At 38.9% G+C, this 13,755-nt stretch overlaps 1 long non-coding RNA gene across 2 annotated transcripts in view; it reads left to right on the forward strand.

The window, feature by feature from the left end:
• The window catches only part of Gm39400, a 67,249-nt gene extending 61,240 nt beyond the window's left edge, over positions 1 to 6,009 (forward strand). For both annotated transcript variants that reach the window (XR_001779258.2, XR_003948208.1), the window contains 2 exons: positions 3,779 to 3,959; positions 4,627 to 6,009. This is a non-coding gene — a long non-coding RNA (predicted gene, 39400). The remainder of the gene's footprint in view (positions 1 to 3,778; positions 3,960 to 4,626) is intronic.
• Positions 6,010 to 13,755: the final 7,746 nt, after the last annotated feature.

Genomic DNA, 13,755 nt, shown 5'->3' on the forward strand with positions numbered 1-13,755 from the left:
TCTCTCAGGAGTGCCAACACATCAATGAGCACATGTAAGACCAACACTTCTGCTCAATTATGAGCCCAAGCAGGACCTGTCAGGAGCCATCAGGAAACAGGAACCAAGGAAGAGCCAGGAACAGATCCTTCCGGTTTCCATCTGCAACCCAGAGCTGATCTTGTACCATAGCTCTCCATGCTCAAATTCCTCCCAGAGAGAATTGGTTTCCCATAAGTACTGACACACAGTCTTGCAAGAGGGACAAACTACAGTCAGAGACAGCAAGATCAGCTAATACCAGAGATAACCAAATGGCAAGAGGCAAGGGCAAGAACATAATCATCAGAAACCAAGACTACTTGGCATCATCAGAAACCAGTTTTCCCACCACAGCAAGCCCTGGATACTCAAAACACAAGAAGTGCAAGACTCTGATTTAAAATCACATCTCATGATGATGATAGGGGACTTTAAGAAGGACAAAAATAACTCCTTTAAAGAAATACAGGAGAGCACAGGTAAACAGCTAGAAGCCCTTAAAGAGGAAATACAAAAGTCACTTATAGAATTACAGGAAAACACAACCAAACAGGAGAAGGAATAAAACAAACCCTTCCAGGATCTAAAAATGGAAGTGGAAACTATAAATAAATCACAAAGGGAGACAATCCTGGTGATAGAATACCTAGGAAAGAGATCAGGAATCATAGATGCAAGCATCACCAACAGAACACAAAAGATAGAAGTGAGAATCTCGGGTGCAGAAGATACCATAGAAAACATTGACACAACAGCCAAAGAAAATACAAAATGCAAAAAGCTCCTAACCCAAAACATCCAGGAAATCCAGGACATAATGAGAAGACCAAACTTAAGGAAAATAGATATAGAAGAGAGTGAAGATTTCTAACTTAAAGGGCCATTAAATAACTTCAACAAAATCATAAAAGAAAACTTCCCTAACCTAAAGAAATTCAAGCCCATGAACATACAAGAAACCTACAGAACTCCAAATAGACTAGACCAGTAAAGAAATTCCTCCTGTCACATAATAATCAAAATGCAAAATGCACTAAACAAAGAAAGAATATTACAAGCAGTAAGGGGAAAAGGTCAAGTAACATATAAAGGCAGACCTGTTAGAATTACAACAGACTTCTCACAACAGACTATAAAGGCCAGAAGATCCTGGACAATGTCAAACAGACTGTATGAGAACACAAATGCCAGCCCAGGCTACTATTCCCAGCAAAACTCTCAATTAACATAGATAGAGAAACCAAGATACTCCATAACAAAAAACAAATTTACACACTATCTTTCCACAAATCCTGCCCTACTCTTAACACAATGAGGAAAACTATACCCTAGAAAAAGCAAGAAAGTAATCAAAAGAAGATAGCCACATAAACACAATCCTCCCCCCTTTAACAACAAAATTAACAAGAAGCAATAATAATTTTCCTTAATATATCTTAACATTAATGGACTCAATTTACCAATAAACAACATAGAAAAAAAAGACTAGATATATAAACAGGACCTAGCATTTTGCTGTATACAGGAAACGCAGTGTAAAAAATAGGCACATCAGAGTAAAGGGCTGGAAAACATTTTTCCAAGGAAATGGTCCCAAGAAACAAGGTGGAGAAGCCATTCTAATATCAAATAAAAGCAACTTGCAACCAAAAGTTATCAAAAAGGATAAGGAAGGACACTTCCTACTCATCAAAGGAAAAATCTACCAAGAAGAACTCTCAATTCATAACATCTATGCTCCAAATGCAAGGCTACCCACATTCATAAAAGAAGTTTTATTAAAGCTCAAAGCACACATTGCACCTCACACGGTAATAATGGGAGACTTCAACACCCCACTCTCATCAATGGACAGGTCACGGAAACACAACTAAACAGAGACATGGTGAAACTTACAGAAGTTAAGAACCAAATGGATTTAACAGATATCTATAAAACATTTCATCCTAAATCAAAAAAATATATCTTCTCAGCATCTCATGGTGACTTCCCTAAAACTGACCATACAATTGGTCACAAAACAGGCCTTAATAGATACAAGAAGATTGAAATAATCTATGCATTCTGACAGATCACCATGGACTAAGGCTGCTCTTCAAAAGAAAGAAAAATAACAGAAAGACCACATACACATGGAAGCTGAACAATGCCCTACTCAATGATAACTTGGCCAAGGAAGAAGTAAAGAAAGAAATTAAAATTTTAATTAATTAAATTAAATTATTAAATTAAATTTTTAGAATTTAACAAAAATGAAGGCACAACATACCCAAACTTATGGGACACAATCAGAACAGTGCTAAGAGGAAAACTCACCTCTGAGTGCCTCCAAAAATAAACTGGAGAGAGCACACACTACCAGCTTAAGAGCACACCTGAAAGTTCTATAACAAAAAGAAGCAAATAAACCCAAGAGGAGTAGACAGCAGGAAATAATCAAACTCAGGGCTCAAATCAACCAAAAAGAAACAAAAAGAACTACACAAAGAATCAGCAAAACCAGGAACTTGTTCTTTGAGAAAATCAACAAGATAGATGAACCCTTGGCCAGACTAACCAGAGGGCACAGAGAATGTATCAAAATTAATAAAGTCAGAAATGAAAAGGAAGACATAACAATGGAAACTGAGGAAATTTTAAAAAATCATCAGATCCTACTACAAAATTCTATATTCAACAAAACTGGATGAAATGGACAATTTTCTAGACAGTTTCCAAATACCAAAGTTAAATCAGAATCAGATAAACCATCTAGATAATTCCATATCCCCTAAAGAAATAGAAGCAGTCATTAAAAATCTCCCAACCAACACATGCTCCTCTATGTTCATAGCAGCCTTATTTATAATAGCCAGAAGCTGGAAAGAACCCGCATGTCCTTCAGCAGAGGAATAGATACAGAAAATGTGGTACATTTACACAATGGAGTACTACTCAGCTATTAAAACCAATGAATTTATGAAATTCTTGGGCAAATGGATGGATCTGGAGGATATCATCCCAAGTGATGTAATTCAGTCACAAAAGAACACACATGATATGCACTCACTGATAAGTGGATATTAGCCCAGAAAGTAGAATACCCAAGATACAATTTGCAAAACACATGAAACTCAAGAAGAAGAAAGACCAAAGTGTGGATACTTCGTTCCTCCTTAGATTGGGGAACAAAATACCCATGGAAGAAGTTACAGAGACAAAGATTGGAGCTGAGATGGAAGGAAGGACCATCCAGAGACTGCCCCACCCAGGGATCCATACCATAATCAGCCACCAAATGCAGACACTGTTGGATATGCCAGCAAGATTTTGCTGAAAGGATCCTGATATAACTGTCTCTTGTGAGGGAGGCTATGCCAGTGCCTGGAAAGTACAGAAGTGTATGCTCACAGTCATCTATTGTATGGAACACAGGGCCGACAATGGAGTAGCTAGAGAAAGTACCTAAGGAGCTGAAGGAGTCTGTAACCCTATAGGAGGAACAACAATATGAACTAAACAGTACCCCCTGAGCTCGTGTCTCTAGCTGCATATGTAGTAGAAGATGGCCTAGTCGGCCATCATTCGGAGGAGAGGCCCTTGGTCTTGCAAAGATTATATATGCCCCAGTACAGGAGAATGACAGGGTCAATGCTTGGGAGTGGGTGGGTTGGGGAGCAGGGCTGGGGGAAGGTAAAGGAGACTTTCAGGGTAGCATTTGAAATGTAAATGTAGGAAATATATAATAAAAATTGTTTTGTTTTGTTTTTTTTTAAAGCTCAGTACCAGATTGATGTAGTGCAGAATTCTATCAGACCTTCGAAGAAGATCTAATACCAATACTCTTCAAAATATTACACAAAAATAGAAACAGAAGGAACACTACCCAATTCATTTTATGAAGCCAAAATTACACTGTGTCTTTTCCCTTGGAAATGGAATGGTTTCCATCTAATCAGGTACCTGTTACAATTTCCTTTCATAGAGGACGTCATAAGAGATTTTTTTCTATTTCTATTATGTTTAATGTTCCAAATAGATTTAAAAAACTGGTTGAGTGCACATTACTTTTACCTTCAGAAGATATCACATAGATTTAAGAGGCATTTAACTATAAATTCTTTTTTTGATGATGTAAAAATGTCAATACTGAGTGGTATATTTTAAAATAAATTTTATTAGTTTAATAAAAAGAAGTAGAGGCAGAAGGACCACAAAAGTAAAACCAGCCTAAACTACATCTAGGGCAGCTTGAGATACACGAGGCACTGTTTCAACACTCTGTACATACACAAAATATTAAAAGTTTTGGCTGAGCCTATATTTGAGGTGATATGAATAAAAAGTTCAGAAACATCCACATAATCATTCTAAGTAAAACAAGATATTTCAAACATTTCATGTAGAAGTGAATGTTTTAAAAAAGTTATTTCATAAGTAGGTTGAAGAAAACAAACTGTCTAACAAGAATTCAGGCATACTTACTAGGAGGGAAACCATGTTGGGTGTGTAGAAACCTACCCAACTACTGAGGTCATGTACATTGAAGGAGAACCTAGTACTGTCACTTTACTAAAGGAACATAATTCCTAACTGTCTTCTCAATTCTGATTCTTATACCCACAGATAATTTTAGCAGCCTGACTCCAGAGGGGAAAAGAAATCTTGTGCATCCACACTGGTGCCTCTGCTTCACCACAAGTGCCTAGGAACTCTATTCTCTCCAGGACCCTCTGCCAGCCTCACATTCATTTATACAAAGGAGAATTTAATATTTATGATCTGGAAGTTGTGATCCTCCCTTCTCTAAATCCTAATTGCTGAGATTATGGACCTGTCTTTTGTGGTACTGGATCAAACCCAGATTTCTGGGCAACTAATCTTTGTATGGTAGACAATTATTCAACCAATGGAGTCACGTCTCCAGCCATTCATTTAGACGTCAAAATTTTAACATGAAAAATACTTACAATATGAAGTATTTAAACAAAAATAGAGATTCTAAATCACTCTGGTACCTAAGGCTCAGGGAACCCGGAGGAAAAAAGGCTTAAAATAACGTAAGAGCTGGAGGATGGAGGTGAATATCTTGAATGATGTCTTCTGGACAAGGTATGGATGTTATCCTCACAAACTCACACAGATATCTTCAGGAGATCTGCACAGAAGTAAGACATTCCAGCATGCAGTACTAATTGGAATCAGAGTGTTACAAAATAAAATAAAATAGAATAAAATGAAATGAAATGAAATGAAATGAAATGAAATGAAATGAAATATGTTACAAGTTGATTGTGTTGGGAAATGTCCTAGGGTGGGTATGAGGTGGATATAACCGAGGTGTTTTATAGAGCTGAAAAAGATTCAGAGAAGGTATTTATAAAAATAAAGCCATTGATTTATCTTTGATTTACTTCTTGGTTCACTTTCAAATGACCAGTTCTTTTACTTGTTTTGTGATTACTCCCATTCCCTTTTGAGTTCTGTATAATTTACTTTATGAACAACTTACTCAGTTAAATAATAAAAACTGGCCAAAGGCAAAGAATAAAAACAGTTTTTACTTTTAGTTGGCAGTACCTAATATAAAGGACAATTATACAGCTTTAAAAGACAGGATAGCTTATTTTATGGCTTCAAAAATTCCATGAAAATGACATATTCCTTTCCCATTGGAATCAAATAGAATAAAAATGTTTGTTCCATTTTAGTGATAAGTTTGGGATTGAAATGTTAAAGGTTGAAATAACAGGTGTTTTAAATCATTTTACATACATGCTCATTATTATAAATGTTATTTTTCTGATACCCCATTCAATATAGGCAAGCATATTTTCTTTGTTCTTTTCCTTTCTTTCTTTACTTTTTTTTTTGCCACAGTCTCATACTATCTCATTTTATTCCCACTGTATAATCATTGTGTAACTCATCCTCCTGCTTTAGCCTTTGAAATATTGGGATTATTGACATCTGCCTGGATACACAGTCTTTTTTTATTTTTTTTCTGAGATTGTTTTATTTATTTATTTATTTATTTACTTACTTACTTACTTACTTACTTACTTTTATATGAGCACACTGTAGCTGTCTTAAGACACACCAGAAGAGGGCATCTGATCCTATTACAGGTGGTTGTGAGCTACCATGTGGTTGCTGGGAACTGAACTCAGGACCTCTGGAAGAACAGTCAATGCTCTTAACCTCCGAGCCATATCTCGAAGCCCCTATAAAGCTCTTTAGAATAGTATTTTGGTTTCCAGAAAATGAATAAATATTTATTAAGAATAGCAGAAATTATTTAGTTTCTTTCTGCACTGTTAGTAATTAGAATCAGAAGAAAAAAGCAAATGTTTATATGTACCATTTTGAGCATTTATTAGTATACATTTTATTTTATTGTTATATTATTATCCTTAGAAGCCTGTTTGGTTGTGATTATTATTATTATTATTACTATTTTTATTATTATTATTACTACTACTACTAGTAGTAGTAGTAGTAGTAGTAGTAGTAGTATTTCAATTTACATTCCACTCACTGCGCCCTCCCACAATCCTTCCCTTGGGTATCCTCCAACACTAGCACATCAGGTCTCTGTGAATCTGTGCTCATCCTCTTCCACTGAGGCCAGACAAGCAGCCAAGCTAGGAGAACATATCCCACATACAGGCTACAGCTTTTGGGATAGTCCCTACTCCAGTTGTTGGGGATCCACATACAGACCAAGCTGCACATGTGCTGCATATGTGCAGGGAGTACTTGGTCAGACCTGTGTATGTTCTTTGGTTAGTAGTTCAGTCTCTGAGAGCCCTAAGTGTCCATATTAGTTGAGTTTGTTAGTCTTCCTGTGGAGTTCCTATCCAGTTCAGGGTCTACAATCCTTCCTCTTATTCTTCCATAAGGGTCCCCAAGCTCCATCCACTGTTGGACTATGGATATCTGCATCTGTCTGAGTCAGTTGCTAGGAGGAACCTCTCAGAGAACAGCTGTGCTAGACTCCTGTATGCAAACATTGCAGAGATTCCTTAAAAATGTATGGGATTGATGCTTGCCCATGGGTTGGTTCTTAAGCTGGGCAAGTTATTGGTTGGCCATTCCTTCTGTCTCTGCTCATCTTCCACCTCTGCATTTCTTGTAGACAGGATAAATTTGGGGTTGAAAGTTTTCTGGTTGGGTTGGTGTCCCTATTGCTCCATTGGGGTTCCTTCCTGGTTACAGGAGGTGACCTCTTTAGGTTTCATATCCTCAATGTTGTGAGTCACCGCTAAGCAAGTCCCCATTAATTCTTGGGCTCTTTTTTTAATCTTTGTCTTTTCTTAGAGATGTCCCCCTACCTCCCTAGCCCTTTCACCTGTAGATTCCCATTCATTCTCATGGGCATCAGGCCATCTCTCCTGTCCCTCCTCACATCTGGTCCTAAATATCCCCATTCCCCTCCCCGTCCCTTCTCCTACCCAGTTCCCTCTCTTCATCTGCCTCTTATTTTATTCCCCCTTATATGTGATTCAGCCTGTGCCTTTCTTGTTTAGCTTCTTTGGATTTGTGGAGTGTAGCATGGGTATTCTGTATTCTATGACTAATATCCACTTAGAAGTGAATACAGATCATGCATGTCCTTCTGAAACTGGGTTACCTCACTCAGGAAGATATTCTCAAGTTCCAACCATTTGTCAGCAAAGTTCATGATGTCTTTGTTTTTAATAGCTGAATAGTATTCCATTGTGTAGTGTACCAAGTTTCTTTATTCATTCTTAAGTTGAGGGAAAGCCAGCTTATTTCCAGTTTCTGGCTATTATGAATAAAGCTGCTATAAACATAGTTGTGCAATTGTCTATGTGGGATGGTGGAACATCATTTAGATATATGCCCAAGCATACTATAGCTGGAACTTGGGGTTTAAATATCCCCAATTTTCAGAGAAAATGCCAAATTGATTTCTAGTGTGGTTGTACAAACTTGTGCTCCCACCAGCAATAAGGAAATGTTTCTCATGCTCCAAATCCTCACCAGCATGTTCTATCTTGTAGGAAGCCAACTCTAAGATGGCGCCAGGTGCCAGGTGTGCCGTTGTCATATAGAACATCAGCGCAGGTGTAAGTCCGAGTCTGGTGCCAACCCCTCCTGAGCAGGTGCATGCAAATTAGGTGCCGGCAAACTGACCAATCCCAGGGGGCCACAAAGCCTTTCCCTGTGCTAGAGAGTATATAAGCAGAACTCCCTGGGTGCCCAGGGTCCCCGTAGCAGCATCAAGGCATTCCTGCAATAAAGGCTGTTGAGAAGAATCCGACCGTGTTGTGTCTTCCTTGCCAGCCGAGGTGGGTGCAACAATGGTGGCCCATATGGGGACCCGAGGACAATCTTGTGTATTCAGAACTCTTCAGTACCGGTAAGTCTCCCAAATTGATCCCCAGGTTTAAGGAGGATATATTTTTCTCGACCATAGACCCAGTGTGGGTAGCTCTTGCCATTGTTGTTTTGTTTTTTTGTAAAACCCGGCATGAAACCACTTTGGCAAATGGTACAAGCTTGTTTAGAATATAAGCGATGTGTCGAAGCAGTAAAGGCAGGTCAGAAAGTTCTTACAGAACAACAAGAAAGTATGTCAGAGGAAGATAAGGAATGAATGAGCAGAAAAAAGAAAAAGGGCGAAAGGGGTGAGAAAGAAAAGGAGAAAGAAAAGGGAGAAAATACAAAAGGAAAGGAAAGGAAAGGAAAGGAAAGGAAAGGAAAGGAAAGGAAAGGAAAGGAAAGGAAAGGAAAGGGAAGGGAAGGGGAAAAGAAAAAAGGAAAGGAAAGGGGAAAAGAAAGAAAGGAAAGGAAAAGAAAGGAAGGGAAGAAAGGAAGGAAAGAAAGGAAGGAAGGAAGGAAAGGAAGGAAGGAAAGGAAGGAAAGAAAAGAAGGAAAGAAAGGAAGGTAAGAAAGGATTGAGACAATAAGGTTCCGGGGTAAATGGTACAAGTTAAGGTTCCTGGCTTTGGGACAAGTTGCACCAAGCACCATGGGGAATTGAGGTTTGCAGAGGAACAGTGGGTTTTACCAAAAGGGGTTTTGCCGGTCTGGAAGTTAGTGAGAAATTGCATAGAAGATAGAGAAAGATGTGGGGCAGAACTCCAGAGAGTTAATGAGGCGCTGAATCAGGTGAAAGAGGAGCGCTCTCAATAGGTTTGGGAGAGAGGGTCTTTTTGTTTGTTTCCCCAGGATCAACGACAACATCTGTGGGTCCCAGAATGGCTGACCAGAGCAATTCAAAACAAGAAAAGCTATGAGGATGTGGATGTTCCTATGGCTGGGAATTCTCCTGCTAGTGAGAACTGAAGAGCTCTGTGTTCCTGAAACTCATGCCATTGACGCATTCAAGTGTTTCCTCAATTCTTTACATCTAATGCTTCACTACAATTGCCCTTTTTTCTATGCTGCTTATATGTATGGTTGTTATGTGGGGTGAATGGTAGTTGCATTGATCCCTTGCCTCAGGGCTGATGGGAGCCCTGGGGTGTAAGCTTGTAATAGTGTGTGTGTTGTGTGTTTGGTGTATGTGTTGGGTGCAGTGTGTGCAGACCCGCACTTCCGCCATGGTGGCACAGGCCTTTGCCACAGTGGAGGTGGGACAATCTCCTCAGATTTGGCTTGCCGCTCTAAAGAAATAATGCTGCGTTATGCCATGGGTTGCGAGGCTAAGCACTGCACAGAGGATAGCTTGCTGTTGGCATCCTGTGGAAGGCATGTCTGATTGCATGAAGGTTCAGTGTCCTAGTTCCCTTCCCCCAGGAAAAACGACACGGGAGCTGGCCAAGACCTGTCTGGGTGATGAGCCCTAGGGATGGTTTTGTGTAGGGCCCCTATGCTTGCACACTGGGGATCGGACCTCTACCTTCACCCATAAGGCTTGCTTGCAGCAATCAAAATTGGGCCATAGATTAATCAGTGTCCTGGGCTTCTGGTGCACCTGCCGCATGCAGACAGGACAATCTCCTCAAGTGTGGCTTGGCATGATAGAGAAGTAGTCAATGACGGATAAGACTCCCTGGGCATGTCACCAACCTAAGACAGGGATCAAACCAATGCTGTTTGTCTCCCAAGTATGGGTAAGGGGCATTTCTGCAGGGGGCAATCTAAGACAGACATTCTCTCTGCCAAAAAAGAAAAAAGGGGGAGATGTGAGGAGCAGGTGTGGCAGCAGTCCCAAGATGGCACCCGGGACTGCAGCTAAGTCTTATGACTTGCACCTGACTTCCTCATATACCTGAAAATAGCCACGACCATCATGAGAACTGCGCAGGTGCACCATGATGCTGGCGGTGTAAACAAGTCCATATTTGGTGGAGACATGCCCCTGCCACCCTGATTGGCTGAAGCTGCATGCCTGGTGAGGTGGCGTGGCCTGCCATGAGTGGATGGGGGCTGAGAGTATATAAGAGTGAGAGGCCCGGGATTCGGGGAGAAAAAGATGAAGGGAGAGAGATGAAGACAGGATCGACCTAAGACAGGAGCCGTGGCCGATGGACATATTTGCCCAGACCTAGTCCAGCATCATATTATTAAACAAAAAAGGGGGAGATGTAGGAAGCCAACTCTAAGATGGCGCTGGGTGCCAGGTGTGCCATTGTCATAAAGAACATCAGCGCAGGTGTAAGTCTGAGTCTGGCGCCAACCGCTCCTGAGCAGGTGCATGCAAATTAGGTGCCGGCAGACTGACCAATCCAAGGGGGCCACGAAACCTTTCCCTGTGCTGGAGAGTATATAAGCAGACCTCCCTGTGTGACTGGGGTCCCAGTAGCAGCATCAAGGCATTCCTGCAATAAAGACTGTTGAGAAGAATCCGACCGTGTTGTGTCTTCCTTGCCTGCTGAGGTGGGCGCAACACTATCTCTTGAGGTTTTTTTTTTTTTTTTTTTTTTTTTTTAATCATATCCATTCTGATCAGTATTCGATGGAAGCTGAAAGTTGAGTTGTTTTGATATGAATTTCCCTGATGACTAAGGATGTTGAACATTTCTTTAGGTGCTTCTCTGATATTAGAGATTCCTCTCTTGAGAATTTGCTGTTTGGCTCTGTACCCCATTTTTAATTGAGTTATTTGGGTTGTTGATGTTTAATTTCTTGAGTTCTTTATAAATTTTGGATGTGAGCCTTCTGTCATATGTAGGGTTGGGGAAGATCATTCCCTAATCTATAGGCTGCCATTATCTTATTGAAAGTGTCCTTTACCTTACAGAAGCTTGGCAGTTTCATGAGATCCCATTTATCAAGTGTTGATTTTTAGAGCCTGAGTCACTGGTGTTCTGTTCAGGAAACTGTCTCCTGTACCAAAGTTTTAAAGGGCATTTCAACTTCCTCTTTAGTGTATTCTGTTTTGTGTCAAGGTCCTTGGACTTGAATTTTGTGGCAGGTGATAAATATGGATCTATTTGCATTCTTCTACGTGTAGACATCCAGTTACACCAGCATCATTTGTTGAAGATGCATTCTTTTTCTTTTGTCCAAAAGTGTGTGAGTATTTCTGGGTCATCTATTCTATTCCGTTGCTCAACATATCTTTTTCTATACCAATACCATGCTGTTTTTATCACTATTGCTATGTAGTATAGCATGAGGCCAGGGGTGGTGATTCCTCCTGCATATCTTTTATTGTTCAGCTTTGTTTTGGTTATTCTGGGTTTTGTATTTTTCTATATGAAGTTCAGAATTGCTTGCTCAAGATCTATAAAAATTTCTTTTGGAATTTTGATGGGGATTGCATTGAGTCTGTAGTATATATTCTGTAAGATGGCTATTTTCACTATTTTACTATCACTTATCCATGAGCATGGGAGATCTATCCATCTTCTGAGGTCTTCTTCAATTTCTTTCTTCAGAGACTTGAACTTCTCATCATATACATCTTTGACTTGCTTGGTTAAAGTTACACCAAGATATTTTATATTATTCATGGCAATCATAAAGGGGGTTGTTTCCCTAATATCTTTCTTGGCCAGTTTCTTATTTGTATAAGGAAGGGCTACTAATTTCTTTGAGTTAATTTTGTATCCAGCCACTTTGATTGTTTATCAGCTGTAGGAGATCTCCAATAGAATTTCTGGAATTGTTTATGTATACTATCATGTCATCGGCAAATAGCAATATTTTGATTTCTTCTTTTCAAATTTGTATCCCCTTGATCTTCTTAAGTTGTCGTATTGCTCTGGCTAGAACTTCAAGTATTATATTTTATAGATAGGGAGAGAGTGGGCAACCTTTTCTTGTCATTGATTTTAATGGAATTGCTTTAAGTTTCTCTCCATTTTGTTTGACGTTGGCAATTGGCTTTCTGGATATTGTTTTGAGTATGTTTAGGCATGTGCCTTATATCCCTTACCTCTCTGAGATTTTTAACATGAAGAGGGTGTTGGATTTTGTCAAAGATATTTTCAGCATCTAGTGATATGATAATGTGATTTTTTTCTTCCAGTTTGTTTATGTAGTGGATTACCTTGATAGATAGATATTAATATATTGAAGTATTGCAGAATCCCTGGGATGAAGGCTTCCTGATCATGATGGATGGTGTTTTTGATGTGTTCCTGGATGCAGTTTGCCAATATTTTACTGAGTATTTTTGCATCAATTTTCATAAGTGAAGTCAGTCTGACATTCTCTTGCTTTCTTGAGTCTTTGTCTGGTTTAGGGATATGGGTGACTGTAGCTTCATAGAATGAATTTGACAGTGTTGTTTCTTTTCTTATTTTGTGAAAAAGTTTGAGGAGTATTGGTATTACCTCTTCATTGAAAGTCTAGAAGAATTCTTCACTAAAACCATCTGACCCTGAGCTTTGTTTGGCTGGAATCCATTTAATGACTGCTTCTATTTTTTTTAGTGGTTATAGGACTGTTTAAATTATTTACCTAATTTTTATTTAACTTTGGTAAGTGGTATCTGTCTAGAAAACCATTAATTTCTTTAAGATTTTTCAATTTTATAGAATACAGACATTTTAAGTAAGACCTACTGATTCTTTGAATTTCCTCAGTGTCAATTATGATGTCTCTCTTTTTATTACTGATTTTGGTTTTTGTGGATATTTTCTCTGTCTTTTGGTTAGTTTGGCTAAGGGTTTGTTTACCTTAACCAGTTCTTGGTTTCCCTGATTTTTTGTATTGTTTACTTCGTTTCTATTTGATTGATTTCAGCCCTGATTTTGATTATTTCCTGCCTTCTACTCCTCTTTGGCATGCTTGCTTCTCTTATTTTTAGCACTTTCAGCTGTACTTTTAAATTGCTGGTAGGAGAACTTTCTAATTTATTTATGGAGGCATTTAATGTTATGAACTTCCCTCTTTCATTGTGTCCCATAAATTTGGATATGTTGTGCCTTCATTTTCATTGAATTCTAGAAAGTCTTTAATTTCTTTCTTTATTTTCTTTATTTTTACCCTGAGCCAGAGATCATTGAGTGGAGTGTTGTTCAATTTCCATGACTGTGTAGATTTTCTGTTGTTTATGTTGTTGAAGTCCATGATAGTCTGATAAGAAATTTTCAATTTTCTTATACCTGTTGAGGCTTGCTTTGTGACTGACTATATGGCCAGTTTTGGAGAAGTATCTATGACTTCCTGAGATGAAGTTATATTGTTTTGTGTTTGGGTGAAATGTACTATAGATGTTTGTTATGTCTTTTTCATTCATAATGTCTGTTAGTTTCATCATTTCTGTTTAGTCATTGTCTGGATGACCTGCAATTGGTGAGATTGTGGCATTGAAAACTCCCATTACTAATG

This window comes from Mus musculus, chromosome 9 (genome assembly GCF_000001635.26).
Source record: "Mus musculus strain C57BL/6J chromosome 9, GRCm38.p6 C57BL/6J".
Taxonomy (NCBI): Eukaryota; Metazoa; Chordata; class Mammalia; order Rodentia; family Muridae; genus Mus; species Mus musculus.